Source organism: Orycteropus afer, unplaced genomic scaffold (genome assembly GCF_000298275.1).
Source record: "Orycteropus afer afer isolate SDZICR_OR568_19922 unplaced genomic scaffold, OryAfe1.0 scaffold00027, whole genome shotgun sequence".
NCBI classification, from domain to species: domain Eukaryota; kingdom Metazoa; phylum Chordata; class Mammalia; order Tubulidentata; family Orycteropodidae; genus Orycteropus; species Orycteropus afer.
The window spans coordinates 15,105,726-15,131,208 of record NW_006921614.1 but is presented as its reverse complement, the minus strand read 5'-3'; the positions used below and the strand labels follow the sequence as shown (position 1 = coordinate 15,131,208).

The window sequence follows — 25,483 nt, the reverse complement described above, 5'->3', positions numbered from 1 at the left end:
GGGTTTGAACCGCCAGCCTTCTGGTTAGCAGTCAAGTGCCTTAGGCACTATGCTACCAGAGCTCCTATCCTAGGCATTAGTGAGCTGAAATGGACTGGTTTTGCCCATTTTGAATCAGACCAGCATGTGGTCTACTATGCCAGAAATTCATCATCACAAAGGATGTTTCAAGGTCTGTCCTGAAGCTCAATGCTGTCAGTGATAGGATAATATCCATATGCCTACAAGGAAAACCAGTTAATATGGCTATTATTCAAATTTATGCACCAACTACCGAAGCCAAAGATGAGGAAATTGAAGATTTTTTTCAGCTTCTGCAGTCTGAAATTGACTGAACATGTAATCAAGGTGTGTTAATTATCACTGGTGACTGGAATGCAAAAGTTGGAAACAAAGAAGAATCAACAGTTGCTGGAAATTTTGGCCTTGGTGACAGAAATGATGCTGGAAATCATATGAAAGAATTTTGCAAGACCAATGACTTATTCATTGCAAATATCTTTTTTCCACAATACAAATGGTGGCTATACATGTAGACTTCACCAGATGGAATGAATATACAGGAATCAGATTGACTATATCTGTGGTAAGAGACAATGGGAAAGCTCAGTATCTTCAGCCAAAACCAAGCCAGGAGCTGATTGTGGAACAGACCATCAACTGCTCATATGCAAGATCAACTTGAAGTTAAAGACAGTTAAAACAAATCCAAGAGAGCCAAAATATGATCTTGAATATATCCCCCCTGAATTTAGAGACCATCTAAAGAATAGATTTGACGCATTGAACACCAATGACCAAAAACCTGAAGAATTGTGGGATGACATCAAGAACATTATCCATGAAGAAAGCAAGAGGTCACTAAAAAGACAAGAAAAGAAGACCAAAATGGATGTCAGAAGAGACTCTGAAACTTGCCTTTGAACAGAGAGTAGCTAAAGCAAATGGAAGAAATAACAAGATAAAAGAGCTCAACAGAAGATTTCAAGAGCAGCTCAAGCATATAAAGCCAATTACTATAATGAAATGTGCAAATTCTTGGAGTCAGAAAAACAAAAGGGAAGAACACACTCGGCATTTCTCAAGCTGAAAGAACTGAGGGAGAAATTTAAGCTTCGAGTTACAATATTGAAAAATTCTATGGGGAAAATATTGAATGATGCAGGAAACATCAAAAGAAGATGGAAGGAATACACAGAGTCACTGTACCAAAAAGAACAGGTAGATCTTCATCCATTTCAGGAGGTGTTATATGATCAAGAACCAATAGTATTGAAGGAAGAAATTGAAGCTGCACTGAAGGACTTGAAAGAACAAGCCTCCAGGAATTGACAGAATACCCACTGAGATGCTTCAGCAAACAGAGAAGCACTCACTTGGTTATGCTAAGAGATTTGGAAAACAGTTATCTGGCCAACTGACTGGAAGAGATCCATATTTGTACCCATTCAAAAGAAAGGTGATCCCACACAATGTGGAAATTATCAAACAATATCATTAATATCTCATACAAGTAAGATCTTACTGAAGATAACTAAAAAATGGTTGCAGCAGTATATTGACAGAGAACTTCCAGAGATGCAAGCTGGATTCAGAAGAGGACATGGAACTAGGGATATCATAACTGCTGTCAGATGAATCTTGGATCAAGGCAAAGAACACCAGAAAGATGTTTACTTGTGTTTTATTGACTATGCAAAAGCATTTGATTGTATGGATCATAACAAATTGTGGATGACATTGAGAAGAATGGGAATTCCCGAACACTTAATTGTACTCATGAGGAGCCTGTACATTGACCAAGAGGCTGTTGTTCAAACAGAACAAGGGGAACTGCATGGTTTAAAATCTAGAAGGGAGTGCGTCAGGGTTGTATCCTTTCACCATACTTATTCAATCTATATGCTGAGCAAATAATCCGAGAAGCTGGACTATATGAAGAAGAATGTGGCATCAGGTTTGGAGGAAGAATCATTAACAACCTGGGATACGCTGATGACACAACTTTGCTTGCTGAAAGTGAGAATGACTTGAAGCACTTACTGATGAAGATTGAAGACTACAGTCTTCAGTATGGATTACATCTCAATATAAAGAAAACAAAAATCCTCACAACTGGACCTATAACCATCATCACGTCACGATAAATGGAGGAAAGACTGAAGTTGTTAAAGACTTCACATTGCTTGATTCAACAATTGATGTCAATGGAAACAGCAATCAGGACATTAGACAACGTATTCAAGTGCTGAGGAATAAAGATGTCTCCTTGAGGACTAAGGTGTGCCTGAGACAAGTCATGATATTTTCAATCGCCTTGTATGCATGTGAGAGCTGGACAATGAATAAGGAAGACTAAAGAAGAATTGATGCTTTTGACTTGTGGTGCTGGCAAAGAATGCTGAAAGTACCGTGGACTGCTAAAAGAACTAACAGATCTGTCCTAGAAGAAGTGCAGCTGGAAGGCTCCTTGGAGGCAAGAATGGCCAGATTTTGTCTCACCTACTTTGGTCATGCTGTCAGAAGGGACCATTTCCTGGAGAAGGATGTCATGCTTAGTAAGGTAGAGGGGTTGACAAAAGAGGGGAAGACCCTCAACGAGATGAACTGACACAGTGGCTGTGGTGATGTGCTCAAGTACAGCAAGGGTCATGGAGCTGGCGCGGGACTGGGTGGTGTTTCGTTCTGCTGTGCATAGGGTCACTATGAGTTGGACATGACTCGACGGCACCTAACAACAACATTCAAGAAGTCTACCCATGCCTAGGTGGTCAAGAAGCAGTGTGTATAGGTTAGTAGAGCATGATGGCAGGCTTGGATTGGGAGGACCCAGACTCACATCTGGCTCTTGGATAAGTGTCTTGTGTGATTTTTATTTCCTTTGCCTTAAAAATGGGAATAATAATACTGACTATGCTATTGTGAAAACTGATTTAAATGAGATCATTCACAGGAAGGCTTTCTGAAAACTATGACACATAATAATATTAATATTAGGTATTATCTGTATGTTTGCTCAACAAACTTTTATTTAGGATATGCCATGAAATCAAACTCATTCCCTCTTTCTAATTTATAGTGAAAACTAAAATAATTAATTCTCATATTTAAAGAAGTTCTGTGATAACCTTGACCTCACCCCAAGGTGGGCAAGCCAAGAGAAAATGACAGTGTAGGGAAAAACATGCATTGGAAATAGTCATGGCTAAAATGCCAGGGTAACACAACTTTCTGCTATTCCTGCATTCCAGAAGTGTGGTCCTTCTCAGGGGACTATCCAGGTCTGTGTCTATATGCGACAGACAGAGAATTGAGTCTTTCTTTACACATCAGCGTAATGTCAGAGAAGTCATAGTGCTGTAGGCCATAAGTTCCTCTGCTGCCTCCTTCCTGATGACCCCCCTTCCCCACCAATCTGACCAGGAAGAATGGCATTCCCATCAGTTTTCTTAAGTCTTAGAATTGGAGCCACAAAAAAAGTAGGCTCAGTTTGCAATAGATTTCCAGATGTTCAGCAAACATCTGGAAACTGTTGATAGAAAAGTAAAATGGGAGTCCCTAAACCAAACCAAACCCACTGCCGTGGAGTCGGATCTGACTCATAGGAACACTCCATGGGTTTCCGAGGTGGTATCACTAAGGAAGTAGATTGCCCAATCAAATGGTTAAGTGCTGGACTACTAGTCAAAGGCTAGCAGTTCGAATCCACTCAGAGAAGGCTAGGAAGACAGGTCTGGTGATCTGAATCAGAAGCAACTTGATGACAACCAACAACAAGAAGAAAAGGCAGGAATCTCTGGGGGTGCAAACAGTTAATGTGTTTGCCTGCTAACCAAAAGACTGGAGGTTCAGTTCTACCTAGAGAGGCCATGGAAGAAAGGTCTCGTGATCTACTTCTGAAAAATCAGTCAGTGAAAACTGGGGAGCACGGTTCTACTCATACACACGAGAGATCTCCATGAGTTAGAATTGACTCAATGACAGCTGATGATGGTAAGAAAAAGGATGGAAGGCATCTTGTAAAGTCCTTCATTACGCTCTTTAGAATCTTAGATACTCTATTTGGAAGGGTATTCTGGAGGAGAAAAATGCAGTTCAGACATATCCAACATGGGTCATTTGTAATATTCCTAGTCAGAGAGCTAGAATAGGTAAAAGCCTGGCAGATGAGCTCTTGCGCTCTTCACTGGCCAACTGGCATGACAGACCTTTATCATGTGCACTCTAGGATGTAGAGTTAAAGCACTGTCATATTTTCTGTGATGATCCTTTTGGGGAGTACCATTATATGATCTATAGGACCTACAAGAAAAATGCTTTGGCTATTTGGAGTAACATTTTATAATTTATAGTTTGTTATTGTTGTTATGTACCGTTGAGTCGGACCGACTCATAGCGACCCCTCCTTAAGTTTCCGAGGCAGTATCACTATGGAAGTAGATTGCCCCATCTTCCTTCTGAGGAGTGGCTGGTGGGTGTGAACTGCTAGCCTTCTGGTTAGCAGTCAAGTGCCTTAGGCACTACGCTACCAGAGCTCCAGTTTAGCCACCCATATTTGCACTCTTATGCTCTCTTAGCCATAAGATCTTAGTCTGTATCATCCTTCCAGCAGATGTAACACATATAACTATATATAGGAATTCCATATCCATTAAAAAGTCCCTAAATGAGCAATCTATACTAATTTATCCTCTAGGAACATCATTCTACTCTATAGCCACGGTGTTCCAAGGGGTATATGATATGTTAACCATTAGAAATGTCACAAGCAACAACTGGGGCTTGTAAATGTGCCTCAGGGTATATACACTGGTAGTGTCTTGTCCCTGACAGTAGGCTCTGACATTTACATACACTATCCTGGATTCTGCTTGCATAAAAAAAGAAGTGTAAAATGAAAGGAAAACATGTTAAAATTGTTACCAGGGAGCCCAGGTGGCGCAGGCAGTTTGCCATCGAGTGCTAACCAACAACTGGTGGTTCAAACCCACTCAGTGGCTCAGCAGAAGAAAAGGCCTGGTAATCTGCTTTTGTAAAGATTATAGCCAAGAAAGCCCTATGGAACAGTTCTACTCTGTAACACACGGGTGGAGGTAAACTCAACAGCAGCTAACAGCAACGATGTTGCTAACAGATTGTTTTGGTTACCTGTTATTAAGTGCCATCGAGTTGTCTCTGACTCATAGAAACCCCATGCACCACAGAATGAAACACCGCCCACGATTCTTCCACGATTCTTGCTACACTTGAACCCATTGGCGCCACCACCATGTCAATCCACCTTGTTCAGGGCCTTCCCCTCTTTCACTGACCCTCCACCTTACCAAGCATGACATCCTTCTCCAGGGAATGGTCCCTTCTGACAACATGACCAAAGTAGGTGAGACAAAGTCTGGCCATTCTCGCCTCCATGGAGCATTCTGGCTGCACTTCCTCCAGGACAGACCTGGTACTTCTTTTAGCAGTCTACGGTACTTTCAGCATTTTTCACCAACACCACAGCTGTTCTTCTTCGATGTTTCTTATTCATTGTCCAGCTCTCATATGCATATGAGGCAACTGAAAATACCATGGCTTCTGTCAGGTGCACATTAGTCCTCAAGGAGACATCTTTGCTCTTCAGCACTTGAAAGAGGTCCTTTGCAGCCTATTTGTCCAGTGTTACAAGGAGCTGTGGTAGCACAGTGCCTAAGGCATTTGACTGCTAATCAGAAGGCTGGAGGTTCAAACCCACCAGCCACTCTTCAGAAGGCAGGTTAGGCAATCTACTTCCATAGTGATACTGCCTCGGAAACCCAAGGAGGGGTCGCTGTGAGTTGGATCTGACTCCACAGCACATAACAACAACAAGAACATACCTCGTCTGATGTCCTGATTGCTGCTTCCATTGGCATCAATTGTAGAACCAAGCAATGTGAAGTCTTTGACAATTTCAGTCTTTTCTCCATTTATCATGATGCTGGTTATAGGTCCAGTTGTGAGGATTTTTTGTTTTTTTTATATTGAGATGTAATCCATACTGAAGACTGTAGTCTTCAATCTTCATCAGTAAGTGCTTCAAGTCATCCTCACTTTCAGCAAGCAAAGTTGTGTCGTCAGCATATCCCAGGTTGTTAATGATTCTTCCTCCAAACCTAATGCCACATTCTTCTTCATATAGTCCAGCTTCTCAGATTATTTGCTCAGCATACAGATTGAATAAGTGTGGTGAAAGGATACAACCCTGACACACTCCCTTTTTGATTTTAAACCATGCAGTGTTCCCTTTTTCTGTTTGAATGAAGCCTCCTGGTTCATGTACAGATTCCTCATGAATACAATTAAGTGTTCTGGAATTCTCATTCTTCTCAATATTATCCAAAATTTTTTATGATCCACACAATCAAATATGTTTGCATAGTCAAACACAAGTAAACATATTTCTGGTATTCTTTACTTTGAGCCAAGACCCATCTGACATCAGCAATGATAGCCCTCATTCCACGTCCTCTTCTGAATCTAGCCTGCACCTCTGGAAGTTCTCTGTCAATATACTGCTGCAACTGTTTTTGAATTATCTTCAGTAAGATTTTACTTGCATGCGGTATAAATGATATTGTTTGATAATCTCCATATTGTGTGGGATCACCTTTCTTTGGAATGGGTACAAATATGGATCTCTTCCAGTCACTTGGCCAGGTTGCTGTCTTCTAAATCTCTTGGCATAACTGAGGGAGTGCCTCCAGTGGGGCATCCGTATGTTGAAATATCTCAATGGGTATTCCGTCAATCCCTGGAGCCTTGTTCTTCACCAATTCCCTCGGCGCAGCTTCAACTTCTTCCCTCAATACTATTGGTTCTTGAACATATGCCACTTCCTGAAATGGATGAACATTGACCAGTTCTTTTTGGTACAGTGACTCTGTGTATTCCTTCCATCTTCTTTTGATGCTTCCTGCATTATTCAATATTTTGTCCCTAGAATTTTTCAATATTGCAACTCGAGGCTTAAATTTTTTCCTCAGTTCTTTCAGCTTGAAAAATGCCCAGAGTGTTCTTCCCTTTTGGTTTTCTAACTCCAGGTCTTTTCACATTTCATTATAGTAATTGGCTTTGTCTGCTAGAGCTGCTCTTTGATATCTTCTGTTCAGCTCTTTTATCTTGCCATTTCTTCCATTTGCTTTAGCTACTGTTTGCTCAAGGGCAAGTTTCAGAGTCTCTTCTGACATCCATTTTGATCTTTTCTTTCTTTCTTTCTCATATTTTTAATGACCTCTTGCTTTCTTCATGGATGATGCTTGATGTCATCCCACAATTCTTCTGGTTTTTGGTCACTGATATTCAGTGCATCAAATGTATTCTTTAGATGGTCTCTAATTTCGGGGGGTGAATATTCAAGATCATATTTTAGCTCTCATGGACTTGTTTTAATTGTGTTCAACTTCAGTTTGAACTTGCATATGAGCAGTTGATAGTTTGTTCCATAATTAGCACCTGGCCTTGTTTTGGCTGAAGATACTGAGCTTTTCCATTGCCTCTTGGCACAGATATAGTCAATCTGATTCCTGTGTACTCTGTGTGGTGAAGTCCACGTGTATAGCTGCCATTTATGTTGTTGAAAAAGGGTATTTGCAATGAATAAGTCATTGTTCTTGCGAAATTCTATCATGCGATCTCCAGTGTTATTTCTGTCACCAAGGCCAAATTTTCCAACTACCATTAATTCTTCTTTTCCAACTTTGCATTCCAATCACCAGTGATAAGCAACACAGCTTGATTGCATGTTCAGTCAATTTCAGACTGCAGAAGCTGATAAAAATCTTCAATTTCCTTATCTTTTGCTTTGGTGGTTGATGCACAAACTTGAGTAACAGTCGTACTAACTGGTCTTCCTTGTAGGTGTATGGACATTATTCTATCACTGACAACATTGTACTTTTCAGGGCAGATCTTGAAACATCTTTTGTGATGATGAATGCCACACCATTTCCCTTCAATTTTTCATTCCTGGCATAGTAGATCATATGGTTGTCTGGTTCAAAATGGTCAAAACCGGTCCATTTCAGCTCACTAATGTGTAGGATATCAATCTTCATGTGTTCCATTTCATTTTTGACAACTTCCAATTTTCCTAGATTCATACTTCATACATTCCATGTTCTGATTATTAATGGATGTCTGCAGCTGTGTCTCCTCAATTTGAGTTGTGCCACATCAGCACATGGATAAAAGACTTATTTTATCCATATCATTAAGGTTAGTTCTACTCTAATGAGGCAGCTCTTTCCCAGTCCCATTTTGAGTGCCTTCCAACCCAAGGGGCTAGTCTTCCTGCACTGTATTGGACAATGTTTCCAAGCTATTCATAAAGTTACCCAGTAATGTATCAGGTAGTGTTTCTCTGCTATTCAAAAGGTTTTCCCTGGCAATTTTTGTGAAGTGGATGGCCTCCTTCTTCTTCCTAGTCTATAAGCTGCATTGAAACCTGGGCACCATGTGCAACTCTACTGGCATCTGAAAGATCAGTGGCACAGCCTCAAGCCTCACAGCAACATACAAGCCTCACAAGATGACAAACAGAGAGACAAGTTTGTCCCCCTTAGCTGCTGGAAACTTCTGTACCCTTTGCTAACCTAATTTTACCTGAAACCTGCCACTTAGTGCCACTCGAACAGAAAAATACCACAAATGGGATAGCTTTAGTAAATAGGAGTTTATTCTCTTACAGTTGGAGGCTCGAAGTCTGAGTTCAAGGTGCCAGTCTCTAGGGGCTGGGTGAAAGCTCCTTGACCTTAGGCTTCAGCTCTGCCTCTTGGTCCCAGCCCACTGAAGCTGGAGGCTTTTTCACTCAGGCAGCTTTGGCTGCTGAGGCTGACAAACCCAAGGCCAACAGATAAAAACAGACAGTCACGATATTACCAAACCCCACAGCAGGCCATTGATTCAAGTCCATTAAGAGTCCCAAGATTAGCAGACAACATGGCAGGCTGCTGAACAACAACTTGACTACATGCAGGACTCAAGCATGCCAAAAGGTAGAAACCTTCCTCAAAGTCGCTGCTTATATATTGGAAGCAGACCACAACCCTAAAGCAGTTACTCAGCTGCTCCAATAGTTTGCACCATGGAGTTGATTACCAGTCTCACCATGGGAAATAACTACATCCAGTTGCCCAATGACTCAAAACCAGGCCCAGCCAAGCTGACACATAACCTTAACCACTACACAGATATTAGGTAATTCCTAGAAATATGAATAAGTATAAATGAATAGAGTGTATTTTCTGCAGAATCTAGTAGAGAGACAGGTAAATGATTAGAAATGGAAAATAGCACTTAAGAATACTTAAGAATAAAATTTCTAAAATGTTATAAGGGTGAATATTTCCTCAGTAGATATACACTCAAGAAAGCAAATGACAGAAACTGAAGTTTGAAACAGTGCTAACTTTGTCTAAACACACTCAGTACCACTTATCACAACTCTTTTCTTCTTTTCCCTTTATTGTGGTAAAATATACATAAAACATTTGCCATTTTAACCACTTTCAAGTGCACAACTCAGTGACGTTAATTATGTTCACCATGTTATGAAACTATCACTACTATCCGTTTTCAAATGTTTTTCATCAAAAAGGTAATATCTTGGGGTGGTGGTGGTGGGGGGGAAGTATTATTGTGCTTTTCTCCTTTGCCTTTTCAAGTCCAAGACAATCTCTCCCCAGTTAGGGAGACACTGATACGTTACAGAAGCAGTGAGAATAAGATTAAGGTAATATTCAGCTTTTAACATTCACTTGAGATTTACTAAAAGGTTTTTAGTGCATGTGTTTCTTTTGTTACAGGTGAACGCTGTGAAGTCACAGATGTTCTTATTCATCTGGTCATCCATCCCCCATATGTAACCAAGAATTCTTAATAATGCTGACACTTAATAACCATTTGATAAACAAATAAATATAAAGAGTTATATTGAACAGAGAGAGACAAAAGGTAACTTCAATGTTTCAAGATTAGTTTTAAAATTTCATATTGTCATGGAAAGGAAAACAAACTTGTTATCATTCTTTAAAAAATTTAAATATGTATTGGAAACAAAATGCAGCAAAATAATTAAATGTAGGTGAGAAAGACTTCTTGACTACAAGAGGCACAAAATACTCCTCAAATTACCAAGAAAAGCTATGTTGTTGTTGTTTGCCGTCAAGTCGGCCCCGACTCATAGCGACCCCTCCTTGGGTTTCCGAGGCAGTATCACTACGGAAGTAGGATTGCCCAACCTTCCTTCCGAGGAGTGGCTGGTGGGTTTGAACCGCCAGCCGTCTGGTTAGCAGGCAAGTGTCTTAGCCACTATGCTACCAGAGCTCCCAGAAAAGCTATAAAATTTCCTATAATTATCTGAAAAATTTGGATATAGATATGCTAAGGAACCAAGTGGAGCTCTGGTAGCATAGTGCCTATGGCACTTGACTGCTAACCAGAAGGCTGGCGGTTCAAACCCACCAGTCACCCTTTGGAAGGAAGGTTGAGCAATCTACCTCTGTAGTGACACTGCCTCAGGAATCCAAGGAGGGGTCACTATGAGTCGGGTCTGACTCGACGGCACATAACAACAACAACAAAAACAAAAACAACATGGAACCAAGTCAGCTGGGTGAGTAACTTCAAATGAGAGTACTTAGTAGAAAAATTAAACTTAAAATAAAAAAAGAATATGAGTGGTTGATTAGGTATGGTGGTAGAAATCAAGAATGAAGAAATAAAAAAGAGAACATCCTGCTATCTTGAAAATTTCAGGTAGCTTCAAAGGAATTAATGACCAAAGACAAGATGAATTGTGGGATGACATCATACAAGAAGACAGGAAACAAAAAAGACCAAAATGGATGTCAAAAGAGCCTCTGAAACTTGCTCTTGAATGTAGAGTAGCTGAAGTGGATAGAAGAAATGATGAAGTAAAAGCTAAAGAGAAGATTTCAAAGAGTTGCCTGAGAAGATAAATTAAACAATTATAATGATACGTGCAAAGACTAGGACTTAGAAAACAAAAAGGAAAGAACATGCTCGGCATTTCTCAAACTGAACGAATTGAAGAAAAAATTCAAGTGTTGCAATGTAATCCTGAAGAATTCTAAGGGGAAATACTTAATAACACAGGAAGCATCAAAAGAAGATGGAAGGAATACACAGCATCACAATACTAAAAAGAATTGGTCGATGTTCCACCATTTTAGGAGGCAGAATAAGATCAAGGAGGTCCAAGGAAGGGAGAAGTCCAAATTGCATTGAAGGCACTGGCAAAAAACAAAATTCCAGGAATTGATGTAATACCAATTGAGATGTTTCAACCAATGGATTGTAAACCTGGAAGCACTCACTTGTCTATGCCAAGAAATTTGGAAGACAGCTACCTGGCCAATCAGTTGGAAGAGATCCTTATTTGTGTCTCTTGCAAAGAAAGGTGATCTGATGGAATGTGAAAACTGTTGAACAATATCATTAATATTATATGCAAGTAAAACATTGCCGAAGATAATTCAAAAATACTTGCAGCAGAACATCGACAAGGACCTGCCAGAAATTTAAGCCAGGTTCAAAAGAGGACCTAGAATGGGGAATACCACTGCTGATGTCAAATAGATCTCAGCTGAAAGCAGAGAATACCAGAAAAATGTTTACCTGTGCTTTACCAACTATGCAAAGGCATTCAACTCTGCGGATAACAAATTATGGATAAAATTTCAAAGAATGGGAACTCTAGAACACTTACTTATGCCATGCAGAACTTGTACATAGACCAAGAGCAAGGTGATCAAACAGAACAAGGGGATACTGTGTGGTTTAAAATCAGGAAAGGGGTGTGTCAGGGTTGTATCCTTTCACCATACTTATCCAATCTGCATCCTCAGCAAATAATCTGAGAAACTGGACTATTTGAAGGTGAATGTGGCATCAGGATTGGAAGAAGACTTTTATCTGAGAGAGATGATACAACCTTCCTTGCTGAAAGTGAAGAAGACTTGAAGCACTTACTGATGATCAAAGACTACGGTGTGCAGTACGAATTATACCTCAGTATAAAGAAAACAAAAATAATCATAATTAGACCAATAAGCAACATCACAATAAAGGGAGAAAAGACTGAAGTTGTCAGGGATTTCATTTTACTTGGATCCACAGTCAAAGCCCATGGAAGCAGCAGTCGGGAAATCATATGAGGTACTGCATTAGGCAAATCTGCCACAAAAGACCTCTTTAAAGTGTTGAAAAGCAAAGATGTCACTTTGAGTACTAAGGTGCACCTGACTCAAGCCACGGTATTTTCAATTGCTTCATATGCATGTGAAAGCTAGACAATGAATAATGAAGACTGAAGAACAACTGATGCCCTTGAATATTAAATATACCGTGGACTGGGAGAAGAGTGAAGAAATCTGTGTTGAAAAAAGTACAGCCAGAATGCTTCATAGAGGCAAGGATGGTGAGAATCTGTCTCATGTACTTTGGCCATGTTATCAGGAGGGACCAGTCCCTGGAGAAAGATATGAAGCTAGGTAAAGTAGAGAGTCAGCAATAAAAAGGAAGACCCTCAATGAGATGGACTGACACTGGCTGCAACAATAGGCTCACACATAGCAATGATGGTGAGGAGAGCCCAGGACTGGGCAATGTTTTGTCCTTTTGTACATAAGGTCACTTGAGTCAGAACTGACTTGATAGCACCTAACAACAAAAGTAAACAACTCCTGAATTATATTTCCTAATTGGCAAGGAGGAAATTGTAGAAATTGATGTTTTTGTTGTCAGTAACAAAGATATTTAATGAATAAAAACAGGCAGGAGGAAAAGAAAGGTATAGGGAAATAAAATAGATGAAGCACAAGTAGAAAAGCAATCTTTTCCTATAGAAACAGAACCAGAGGCAGACATTAAACTTGGGTTGTATATCCAGATCATGGAAGAAAAGAATTAAAAAAATAGATTATAGTCTTCCACACTACATATTAACCTATTTGGGGTCAAGCCCTTGTTTTAAAAATCAAGAATCCCCTCCCACACACACACACACACACACACACTGGAAAAAAATAAAACCTTTTTTTTTTCCCCCCAGGGGAAAGCACAAATGCAGCCCCCCACTACCACAAATAATGCAGTTTCCCACATTTGGGGAAATTGCAGGGGTCAGCACATCCGGAGTGCAATAGATAAGCCTTACCCTGGGAAAACCATGTTCGTGATCATGGTATCGCCCCTGCCAGGTAAGTACAATAAAAAAACCTCTTAAGAGATATTTAAAAAGATCTCAGATTGGAAATGAAGATGCTCACTTTATAGGTAAAAGGAAGGCTGAATGCACATTTAAGTAATTTTGAACAGCTCTCTAAAGTATGTTCCTATGAATCTCTGCCATGTAGCCTTACAAGGGGAATACTGATGTAGTTAAAAGAAATGAATCTGAAGGAGTAATGTGTTCTACTTAAAATGCCAAAGATGTGATTAAAATAAACACAAAAAACCAAACTCACTGCCATAAAGTTGATTCTGACTCATAGCGCCCCCCATTAAGTTTCCAAGACTATAAATCTTTATGGAAGCAGACTGCCCCATCTTTCTTCCACTGAGCATCTGCTGGATTTGAACCACCGACCTTTTGGTTAGCAGCAAAACCACTACACCATCAGAGCTCCTTGTGATTAAAATAAGGGGCATATAAATGAGACAAATGTATTTACCCAAAAAAAAAAAAAAAAAAAAAAAAACCAAAAAAACAGAAGAAACAAACAAAATGTCCCTTCTGTTTTTCAGTAAACTTCTTGTAACATCCCAGTTTTTCAGCAGGACTGATTCAACTCTCACACCAGAAATCCTACTGAGTTTACTAGAAATAACAGGATTTGGATTACCCTGGATGATCAAACACATCTGCTTTCCTACGGGATGGACAGCAGGAGAGGCAAAGACATCACTCACGATCTGCAGGCTGACCAGCAGTCAGAGATCTGCCACAAATGAAAATAGGAGGAGGCAGACACAACCTCAGAGAGCCAAGGACAGCAAGGTGATTAAAAGTCTTACAATTTACAGGAAATGTTAGTGTAGTTTTACCTAGATAAGGTCCAATGTCAATGAACCTTCATCCACAAATGATAATAAAAATGATTAGTTTTGAATTCACATATAAGTAGGTTTATTTATGGTGAGTATATTATTTTTAGAATGTGTTCTAAATCAACGAAGGAAGGTATTGGCTGAAAAACATGGGTGGCATTTTCAAACTGGAACATATGGTGTATGCTGTCTAAACTAAGCACTTTTCACCAGACACCAGGGCTCTGAGAATTCTTTCCAGCCCTTGTTCCCTCAGAACTGGAGGCAGAGAAAAACCTCATGCATAAACCTATTTAATAGGCTTTTAAAAATGGAGATATAGTACTACTTAAATACAAATACTGGTTATAATTAAAATCATCCCCCATTTAGCTTAACATGTGTGAAGATACCTATGTGTATGCATATACCCATGAGGACATACATACATGTACACCCAATGAGAATTAAAAGGTTGGAACAAAACAATCAAAGAGGAATCCAGGGTGCTCTTAGAATAACAAGTTCATTAAAAAATTTCCTATTTTGAAGTTAGAATGATCATGATATAAAAACCAAAAAACCAAAGTCACTGCCATGAGTGAATTCTGACTCATACCAACCCCCTTTGGGTTTCCAAGGTGGTAAATCTTTACAGAAGTAGATTGCCCAGTCTTCCTTCTGCAGAGTGGCTCATGGGTTTGAACCGCCAACCTTCTGGTTAGCAGTCAAATGCCTTTAGGCACTATGCCACCACAGCTCCTTGATTATGACAGAGACTGACTTAAAAAAAAAAAAAGAGAGAGAGAGAGAAGTAATGAAACCTGGATATAAATTTAGGAGCAAGAAAAAAATCCTAAAATTCAGTCTTGAGAAACTTAACATTATTAGCAATGCCTGGCAGGAGACTTGTGATCACAGAGGGTCAATGGTCAAGAAGATTCTAACACTTTTTTTTAATCCCTAACACAATTTTTGTTGCTGATTATTTAATAAATACTAACATGGCTACAGGGCCTCTGAGTAGTGTAAATGGTTAATGCGCTTGGCTGCTAACCAAAAGATAGCAGGTTCGAGTCCACTCTGAGAAGCCTCGGAAGAAAGTCCATCTCCTTCTGAAAATTCAGCCACTGAAAACCCTGTCGAGCACAATTCTACTCTGATACAGATGGGGTCACCATGAGTTGACACTGAATCAAAAGCAACTTTTTTTTGGGGGGGGGCGGTTAGCATGGATATACAGATAAATTTTTTAATTCTTTGGTTTTTCTCATATTCTTTTGAAGTCATTATCTGAAGATGTCAATACTTGGAGTTATCAAGATAAGGCAACATGGTGTAATAGAAAAAAACCTGGGCTTTCCCATTCAAAATCCCCTTGTCTTTTGGCTCCAGCTTGTTTCATCTGTGAAATATAGCTAATGACACCTATCATGTAGCAACTGTTGTGAGGATTAAAGTAGAAGCTGATAAAATAGTAGCAATGCTAGCAATGATGGAACAAGCCATTACCTAGAGAAAGGACCCCTCTTTTTGCACATAGCAATTTGTTACACTAAAAATAAATATATATTTTATCACAATAACTTTTAAAAAATAAACATTACATAAAACCTTTCTTAAACTATATCATCTTACAGAAATAACTACAATTGTCCACTGATCTAATTTTCCCATATCTTGATCAATGGACTTTACAACTTGGTAATCAAAAAGAAAAAAAATATCAAACACTAACAAATTAAGTATCTTAAAAATTAATTCAAATAACACATTAATTTTTACATATATTACAAAATCATGGAACTTAAAAGTTAGGAAAGTCTGCAGATGTATCATCTATCTGCTCTAAAACCTTGCCTTATTGAAAAAATTTAGGTGAGTCTTTAACTTATGTATAGACACACACATCTTGAAGAAGCACATATGGAATTAGAAGCCCTCCCTCCTGGTACCTAAAAAAGAATTCTCCTCCTGCCTAAACATGTACAAATTGTTTTGTAGAATTGTTGTTGTTGTTGTTATGTGCCGTCGAGTCGGCCCCAACTCATAGCGACCCCTCCTTGGGTTTCCGAGGCAGTATCACTACGGAAGTAGGATTGCCCAACCTTCCTTCCGAGGAGTGGCTGGTGGGTTTGAACCACCAGCCGTCTGGTTAGCAGGCAAGTGTCTTAGCCACTATGCTACCAGAGCTCCCTTTGTAGAATTAGTCAAGTGATAAAAACATGTTGTCATTAACATATTAACATGTTAATTTAATTTAAATACAAACTATATCTAAAGGAATTGTGATCTCTTATGATTTATGTTTCTTGATTAAAAACATGTAACTACAAGCCTTAAACACATTATTATATCTATTTATTTAATAATGAAGTAATTTTGAATTATTACAAAACATATTACCTAGTTGCTACTCCATTTCATTTGGAAATGATGGAAAATGGTCAAATAACTAATAGTATATAGTTTTCAACTTGCAAAGATTTTGATACAATAGAATTTTAACTAGAGTAAGAGCTTCAATTTCAGGAAAATGCATGATCAAATTATTCAGAGGAACAAATTATTCAGTCATTTTCCTTGTATCCCATGTATCTTATTTTTCCTACCAACTGGTCCCAAGCACCCAATCAAATATGTATGGGAAAAAGAGATCAACAATAACAATTAATTAAGCTTGCACAGGAGACACTGGTGGTTTTGTGGTAGAATTCTTAGGAAGAAAAGCCTGACGATCTACTTCCTAAAATTAGCCAGTGAAAACCCAGCACGACGGTCTGATCTCCAGCCAATCATGGGAATGACATAGAGCCGGGTAGCATTTCCCTCTGATGAGCATGGGGTTGCCATGAATTGGGGGTCAACTCAATGGCAGCTAACAATAAAAACAACAAACTTACATAGTTCAGAAATTCCTTTAGGAGAATCATCCAAAGATCAAAAACACTGCCAGCAAAGAAAAACATGATACAGGAGGGCAGTTTATATATAACTCAAATGATCACATTTAATAAAAAGCATAAATCCCAGAGTCCTTGTGGGAGGAAATGAGGCAGCTTTAAACAGGGAAAGCCTACAAATAGGACTGGCGGGCAGTTATGTCTTCACCAAAGTGGCATTTTTACCAACAAGACTCTTGGCAGTGTTTAAGGGATGAAACTAGTACAATTCACCAAATATGGTGGGGAATGTGAAAACACCACAGATATAAGCATTTATTTTTGAGGCTAACATAGTACAGTCCACAAACTTGCCTTCAGAGCCCACAGCCATTAGTTGATAACTTAAGCTGTGGAATGCAAATAATCCACTGGTTCACATTTGTGTCATGTGCATTTGTGTATGTTCCCAGTCCCCTTCTGGCCCTTAGGGTGCCTCGCTTGTTTTTAGGGGCATAATCTATGGGCAGTATATTTAAAAAGGAGTTAAATTAGGAGAGCACTAGTTAGGAATGATTTACTCATTAAAACTGATGTTAAATGGCAGTGCCCTAAACTACATGGTCTTGTAGCTAACCACTACTAAATTGTTTGAATACACATTAGTCTTTTACCTATTAGCCTTGCTCCACGATTTATCTATTTAAGCCACAAAGATCTATCATTTATCTATAAGCTCCCTATTCAAAGCTAAATTTTGAAATGCTGACTTAACTACAGGAGGAACTATGTTGAAATGAATGAAAAATGAATGCAGAACTCTGATAAGACAGTAAATATTTAAGTGATCTGGCACCTCTCCTTTGAGAAGTTAAGAGGATGTCTCAAATGATTTATGGATTAAAGGGGATAAAGCCTTTGTTACAAAGGGACAGGTCAGAGGGCTCAGAGCACTTGACCCAGAAACGCCATATTGGACTTCTGATTCTGGAGAAGAGTGAAGCTATAATTTATTGGAATATCCTACATGGAAATTAATTTACAGTCTAGTTATCTTCATGCTACAGAGATAAATATAATTACTTCTCATTTTGAAGTTGAAAAAGAAAAGCTAGCTTGAAATAAGTGGATTCTCCCACTCATTCTCTGGTTCTGCTTGTTTATCTTCATCATATATCAAATTAATGTGTCCGCAAGCCCAAGTAAAGAAGTGAACTGTTTAATCTTAACTTCATGTCATTTTCTCATACCAGAGAAGAGTAGGAGAAATAGTTGAATATATCTAAAATGACACTGCTGGAAACTACAAAGGCAAAGGGACAACAAAGCAGTGTTTTCACTGTGTTAAAGACACCCTTGTGGTTTAGTTTATAAAGATCACAAGGGACACTGACTAGGTGATATTATTATTGTTATCTGGCCTCCAAGGCTCCCGAGGTGTCAAAGGGCAAGCAAAGCCCATCTCCTCGGTCTGTGTGCTGCCAGTATCCCTCATATATTTCCCTTACCATTCACCTCCCTAACTCACCTCAGCTGCCTGAGACACACTCCTCTGCCTGTCTGCAGAGTAAACCTTGTAGACACTGTTTAAAGGACTTAATTGACATGCCAGCATAGGAGCCTTATAGCTGTCTAGCAGCTGGCAAAGTACCAGTCCTTCTCTTTCCTCCTGTTCCCTATCCCAATACAAAGGAAAGTTCTGAGCCCAGCGGACTGCTCTGACACATCAGACTGAGTGGTTCCCATCCCTCCATCACTGCCATCTGCAGGAATGCTGAGGATGGGTGAGAAACAAAGTGACACACTGGAAACTATAGCATGCTGCTCAAACCCAGGATTTCTCCCACTTGCAAAAAATGTCCTATTTGCTCATTTGTCAGAAAAAAGAATAAAAATTAATGTATTCCTCCTCCCCTTCCTCACAAAGGTAAAAGCAATGCCAAGAATGTCCCTTAAAAATATAACATTAATTTCCCACTTGAAGAACTTAACATGCTCCATCTCCATTGGAAATCCATTAGGGTATATTCTTTTAGATTCTATCAAATCATTCTTTCTCAGTTGTGTAATTCCATTGGAGTTTTACTGTAACAAGCACTAAAATGTCAATGGAAAAATGATAACGACCAGAAATGGCACAGATTTTATTTGGTGATAAATCAAATAGCTTCATCACATATCAGAAATGGAAAGGTAAACATGAATTAGAGACCCTGATGTTGTGAGAGCAAGTTGGTTTTTATTAAGACACAGCATTTACAAGGATCTGTAAATCTGACAGCTATTTCATTAATAGTGTCCTAAATAAGAAAATGGACTATTAGGATGATTTACTAGTGCATCTCACCCTAACCCAAGAGTTTCTGCAATGAACAAAGAACATTTCACATCCTCCTTTATCTACTTCAGTTTAATTAATTATACTGTATTTTCAAGTCATGAACAAAACAAGATTTATTTTATTACACTTATCACCACCAATGAATGACAAAGAAAAAAAAAAAAAAGCTAATGTTTTCATGTCAGAGGTATACTGTCTGGTCATTGTAATAGGAGATTAGATTTGGCTGTTTTAGTAGACAGGGTAAACTTCATCAGAGCAGCTTCAAGCTTTAATAAGAATAAATGACTAAATCCTTAGAACTTGTTCTTATTGGCTAGCTATCACTAACAACTGGTAAATATATATATTCTGTTTGTTCTTAGCTTTTTGATTGAGTAGGAGTCAAAGCAGCAGCAGCTGCCACTTTAAATTGTCGACCACTTAGGATGTGCCAAGTTCTGTATCAGAACGCATCCTCTCATGGGTTTATTATAACCATCATATGATATAAGTACCTTTATCATAGCCATTTCACAGATGAGAAAATGAAGGCATAGAGATGGTAAGCAACCAGTCTTGGATCACTGGGTTAATAGGAAGTGAACTCACAGTTGGAACCCACAGTAGTATTCTTCTAAGGTCCTTTCTCTTTATCAATTATTTATCAGTTAAATTTTTCAATAATCCCAACAACAACCTTGCAGGTAAATAATACAATTTCCATGTTAGAGAAGAGATCACATACTTGCAGAAGTTCACAAAATTTATCAGTGCTTGTAACAGATAGGGCTGGACCCTAAGCTCTACAGTTTCTTCACACCGTGCCTAGTGTTAGAAAGGGTACAGAGGATGGAAATATTTTACAAAATTGTAAGTTACCAACTCTGTATGTGTATTTTGCAAAGTAGAAAACAAAACAAATTTATACTGTAGTTTATGGCTATCTCCAAAATAGAGGGTGGGGAAGAAGGGGATGCTAAGTGTTTAGAATGCCTGTGTCTAGAGTTTAATTTTACGAATTTTCTTCTGTTCTGCCTACATTATCAATCATCCCTCTCCAATGACTTCTTTTACTCTGCCTCTAGACCTTATTTAGATTCTCCATTTCTGAACATCGTCATTACCATTATCAACAACAAAAACTTTTCTTCAACCCTCACCAATTTATTTTCCTTTTTCCACCCAAATTCCTTCCAAAACTAGTGTACACCACTTTCCCTAAGTCTCCATTCATTCTCCACTAACCCATTAACACTTTGTATTTGTCTTTGACCTCCATTACATTTTACTGAAAAATTAAAACCTCCCAAACATCACAGTCAATGATATGGCTGGTCTTTGGACAATGTTTGCCTTTACTAACTTCCTCCTCTGTGAATATGCCTCTCTCCTTCACTTCCACTAATCTGCATTATCTTAGTTCCCTCCTTATCTCTTAGACCAATCTTCATCTAATTTTCTCCTTGGTTTATAAAGACAGATATGCTCCCAGGTTCTGCACTCAAACAAGTTCACTATTATCCTTCTACTTTCTCCTTGGGTACTTGATTGACCTCCAAGGCTTCATCCATTTACTCCATTACCATCAGATACCTTCAAATTTTTCCTTTGGGCCCAGAATCCATATTTCCAAACATCCACTGGACTTTACACTTTATATGTTTTATGGGTTTCTTAAGACTAACAAATATTTTTAAAAATATCTTTATTCATTCTGTTTCCCTCTTATCCCGACTCCTGGTTTTGTATTTGAAAGTAATAACAATATATAGTTCTCCCAGGCTTAAGAAAAAGGGAGAAAAGGAAGAGAAATTAAGCATATTAACATAGCAAAGCTTTTGCTTCACCTTATTATGAACTCTTCTGAGGCATCACTGAGTAAAGAAAAAGCTCCTATACAATTTGTAAAGTTTTTTTTTTTTCTTACATTGATAAAATTGTTATACAAAATATTTTCCCTTTATGATGGCCACAATTCCTATCAAAGTAGAAGATATAGAGTCCTTTGAGAAGATATACATATAGTGAGCCAGAGAGAACCAGTTTCCTTGCTACTCTACAATCTGGAAGGGAAAGAAAAAAAAACAAACTATCATCAAAGGACATAGCAGGCTTATGCCCAGCAAAGGAGGAGGAAGTTGGCACCAGGCAAGGACAAGATGGTGCAATATTTCACCACGATACTCAGAACGGTGCACAAAATTTAAATATTTTTGGACCAAGGTTGACTGCAGGTAACTGAAACAGCGGAAAGTGAAACCATGGATAAGGGGGGAACTACTGTATTATTTGGAGTAGAAGACTCAGATTTTTTAAAAAATATATTCAAATATGTCCACTGTGGTACTTTGTAGAAATGATTTAAACTTTGAGTGTTTTAGTTTCTAAGTGTGTACCATGTGTAATTTTCTATACTCTAAAACTAAGATTAAATATTGTAAACTGAAATGAATTTGCATTCCAAATATTTAAAGTGTTAGTACTATTTAAAAAAAAATCTTTATTAAGATATAGTTCACATACCATAAGTTCACCCATTTAAACTGCACAGCTCAATAGATTTTAGTATATTTACAGAGCTGTGCAGGATTTTCATCATTTAAAAAAAAAAAAAAACTCAACATATTGCATTGGGCAAATCTGCTGCAACAGATCTCTTTCAATAAAGCATAAAAGAGCAAAGATGTTAGTTTTAAGACTAAGGTGTGCCTGACTCAAGCCATTGTTCTTGTTGTTGTTGTGTGCCGTCGAGTCGGACCTGACTCATAGCGACCCCTCCTTGGGTTTCCGAGGCAGTATCACTACGGAAGTAGATTGCCCAACCTTCCTTCCATAGTATTTTTAATAGCTTTGTATGCATTAAAAGTTAGACAATGATTGAGGAATACTGAAGAAGAATTAATGCCTTTGAATTATGATATTGGCAAAGAATACTGAATATACCAAGCACTGTCAGAAGAACAAATAAATCTGTCTCATATGAAGTACAGCCATAACACTCCTTAGAAGTGAGGATGGTGAACCTTCTCTTCTTGTACTCCAGTCATGTTGTCAGGAGGGTTCAATCCCTGGAGATGGTATCAGGCTTGGTGAAGTAGAGGGTCAGCAAAAAAGAAGAAAACCCTCAATGAGATGGACTTATACACTGGCTCCAACAATGGGTTCAAGCACAGCAACTGTGAGGACCTGGCAGTGTTTTGTCTTGTAGCACATAGGGTCTATATGAGTTGGAACTGACTTGATGGCATCTAACACCAAAAAGAATCTATTAACAGTCATATTTCTCCATCTTTGGTCCTGAACCCAACAACCACTAATCTACTTTTTATCTTTAGGGTTTTGCCTATTCAGTATGGTTCATATTGTTACGGAAACATACAATATGTGGCCTTTTGGGTCAAGTTTATTTCACTCAGCATAATACTTTCAACGTTGAAACATGTTACATCAGTACTTCATTTGTTCCTATGACTGAGTAATATTCTATTATATGAAGATACCATATTTTGTTTATCTACTCATCAATAGATAGACATTTGGGTTGTTTCCACTTTTGGCTATTATGAGTAATACTACTATGAACATTGGCATAGAGGTTTTGTTTATTTGGTGCACATATTTCTCTTAGATATTGTGATGGCTAAGGTTGTATGTTAACTTGGCTGACATGATTCTCAGTAGTTTGCCATTAAGTAAAGATGTAAACATTCCCCATGATGTGATCTAATGTGATCAGCCAATCAATTTTAAGGGTGGCTTCCTCAGGGGTGTGGCCTGCATCCAATATATATATATATATATATATATATGGACATTCTGACAAAGCTCACTTGCTTGCTGTGGATCCTGCACCCCACTCCTAATCATCTGGCTTCCATATCGTGGGATTTGTCGGGCTCTGCAACCTGTGAGCCAGCAAGCTAACATCCTATTTGCCTATTTTGGGATTCATTAGCCCCATAGCCTGTGAGCCAGCAGCCAGTTGTCTGACATGCTGATCTTAGATTAATTGGCTCCTGTAGCTGCTATGTGAGTCAGGAGAAGACTCCAGCCTGATGTCTGATCTACTGACTTGGACTTCTACATGTGTGTGAGCCATTTCCTGGAGATAAAACTTTCTCTCTCTCTCTCTCTCTACACACACACACACACACACACACACTCACTCACTGGTTTTGCTTCTCTAGAGAACCCAGCCTAAGAAAGTTATATACCTGTATTTAAGATTTTGAGGACCCCACCCTATCTGTTTTCTATAGTAGATGCACAATTTTACATTTCTACAAACAATGCACAAGGGTTCCAATTTTTCCACCTTCTCACTAACCCTTGTTATTATCTCTCTCTCTCTCTTTTTTTTAATAGCAATCCTAGTGGTTATGAAGGAGCTCTGGTAGCATAGTGCCTAAGGCACTTGACTGTTAACCAGAAGTCTGGCTGTTCAAACCCACCAGCCACTCCTCGGAAGGAAGGTTGGGCAATCTACTTCCGTAGTGATACTGCCTCAGAAACCCAAGGAGGGGTCACTATGAGTCGGGTCCTACTGGACGGCACATAACAACAACAACAACAACAACAACGGGTATGAAGTGGTATCTCATTAAGGTTTTGATTTACATTTCCTTAATAACTAAGGGAGCCCTGGTGGTGTAGTGCCTAAAGCATTTGACTGCTAACCAGAAGGCTGCCAATTCAAACCCTCTAGCCATTCCTCGGAAGGAAGGTTGGGCAACCTACTTTTGTAGTGATACCACCTCAGAAACCCCAGAAGGGGTCACTATGAGCCAAATTGAGTTTGGTAATGACTAATGATGTTAAACATCATGTCATGTGCTTATTGACCATTCAAATACTGTCTTTGGAGAAATGTCTATTTAAACCCTATTTATATATTCTGGACACAGGTTCCTTATCAGATAGATAATTTGCAAATATTTTCTTTAGTTGCTTTTTCACTTTCTTGATGGTATCCTATGAAACACAAAATATTTTAGTTCTGATGAAGTCTGATTTGTCTATTTTGTCTTTTTGTTGTATATGCTTAGTCTTTATAATATATAAAAAGTTTCTGTCTAGTGCAAGGTCATGAAGATTTTCTCTTATGTTTCTTCTTGGAGTGTTATAATTTTATCATTTACATTTAGATTTATGGTCCCTTGTGAGTTAATTTTGAGTAAATTTTTATGCATGTATGAATTATCTTAGTACCTTTGTTGAAAATCAATTGACCATAAATGTAGGGATTACGTTTTTTTTTTTTTTTTTTATTTTGTATTCTCTTACAGAAGAGCTCTGATGGTGTAGTGGATAAGGCATTTGGCTGCTAACCACGTCAGCAGTTCAAACCCACCAGCTGCTCTGCAGAAGAAAGATGGGGCAATCTATTTCTGTGAAGATTTACAGCCTCAGAAATCCAATCTGGGTTGCTATGAGTCAAAATTGACTCTATGGCAGTGAGTTTTGGTTTATTACAAGGAGCACAGGTGGTGATGTAGTTAAGCTCGGTTGCTAACTGAAAGGTCAGCAGTTCAAACCACCATCCATTCCATGAGAGAAAGATGTGGCAGTCTGTTTCTGTAAAGGTATCCTATAGGGCAGTTCTACTATGACCTATAGGGTTGCTATGAGTCAGAATCAATTTGATGGCATAAGTTTTTTGGGATTCTCTCACAGTTCCTGGGTGGTACAAATGTTTAACACACTTGACTGCCAACTATAGAGTTGGAGGTTTGAGTTTACCCAGAGGCACCTCAGAAGAAAGCCATGGTGATTAACTTCTAAAAAAACCCAGCCACTGGAAACCCCATAGAGCATGGTTCTATTCTGACACCAATGGAGTTACCATCAGTCAGAACTGACTCCACAGCAACCATTTTTGTTGTTATTGTTGTTTTCTTACAGACCTCCCTGATTCCATCTGGCGTACTTGATGGATAAAGGGACAGATCCCAGACCCATGCCAGGCCAACTGGAATTTTCTGGAATATGGGTAAAAATTTTGATCTCTAGTGACCTATAAAAACCCTTTCAGCACAGTGGTTAAGTGCTCAGCTGCTAAATGAAAGCTTGGTGGTTGGAACCTACTGGGTGCTCCACAGGAGAAAACACCTGGAAATCTGCTCCCATAAAGATTGTTATTGTTATTTGCCGTCGAGTCAGACCTGACTCATAGCAACCCCTCCTTGGATTTCGAAGGCAGTATCACTAC

General features: G+C 38.8%; 1 protein-coding gene and 1 non-coding gene across 2 annotated transcripts in view; both read right to left on the bottom strand.

The window, feature by feature from the left end:
* Positions 1–25,483, bottom strand: part of GMDS (GDP-mannose 4,6-dehydratase) — a 907,267-nt gene that overhangs the window by 402,157 nt on the left and 479,627 nt on the right. The gene's annotated exons all lie outside the window — the stretch shown is intronic.
* LOC122149504 lies at positions 13,091–13,249 on the bottom strand. The gene has a single exon (XR_006163165.1). It is a non-coding gene; the product is annotated as a U1 spliceosomal RNA (small nuclear RNA).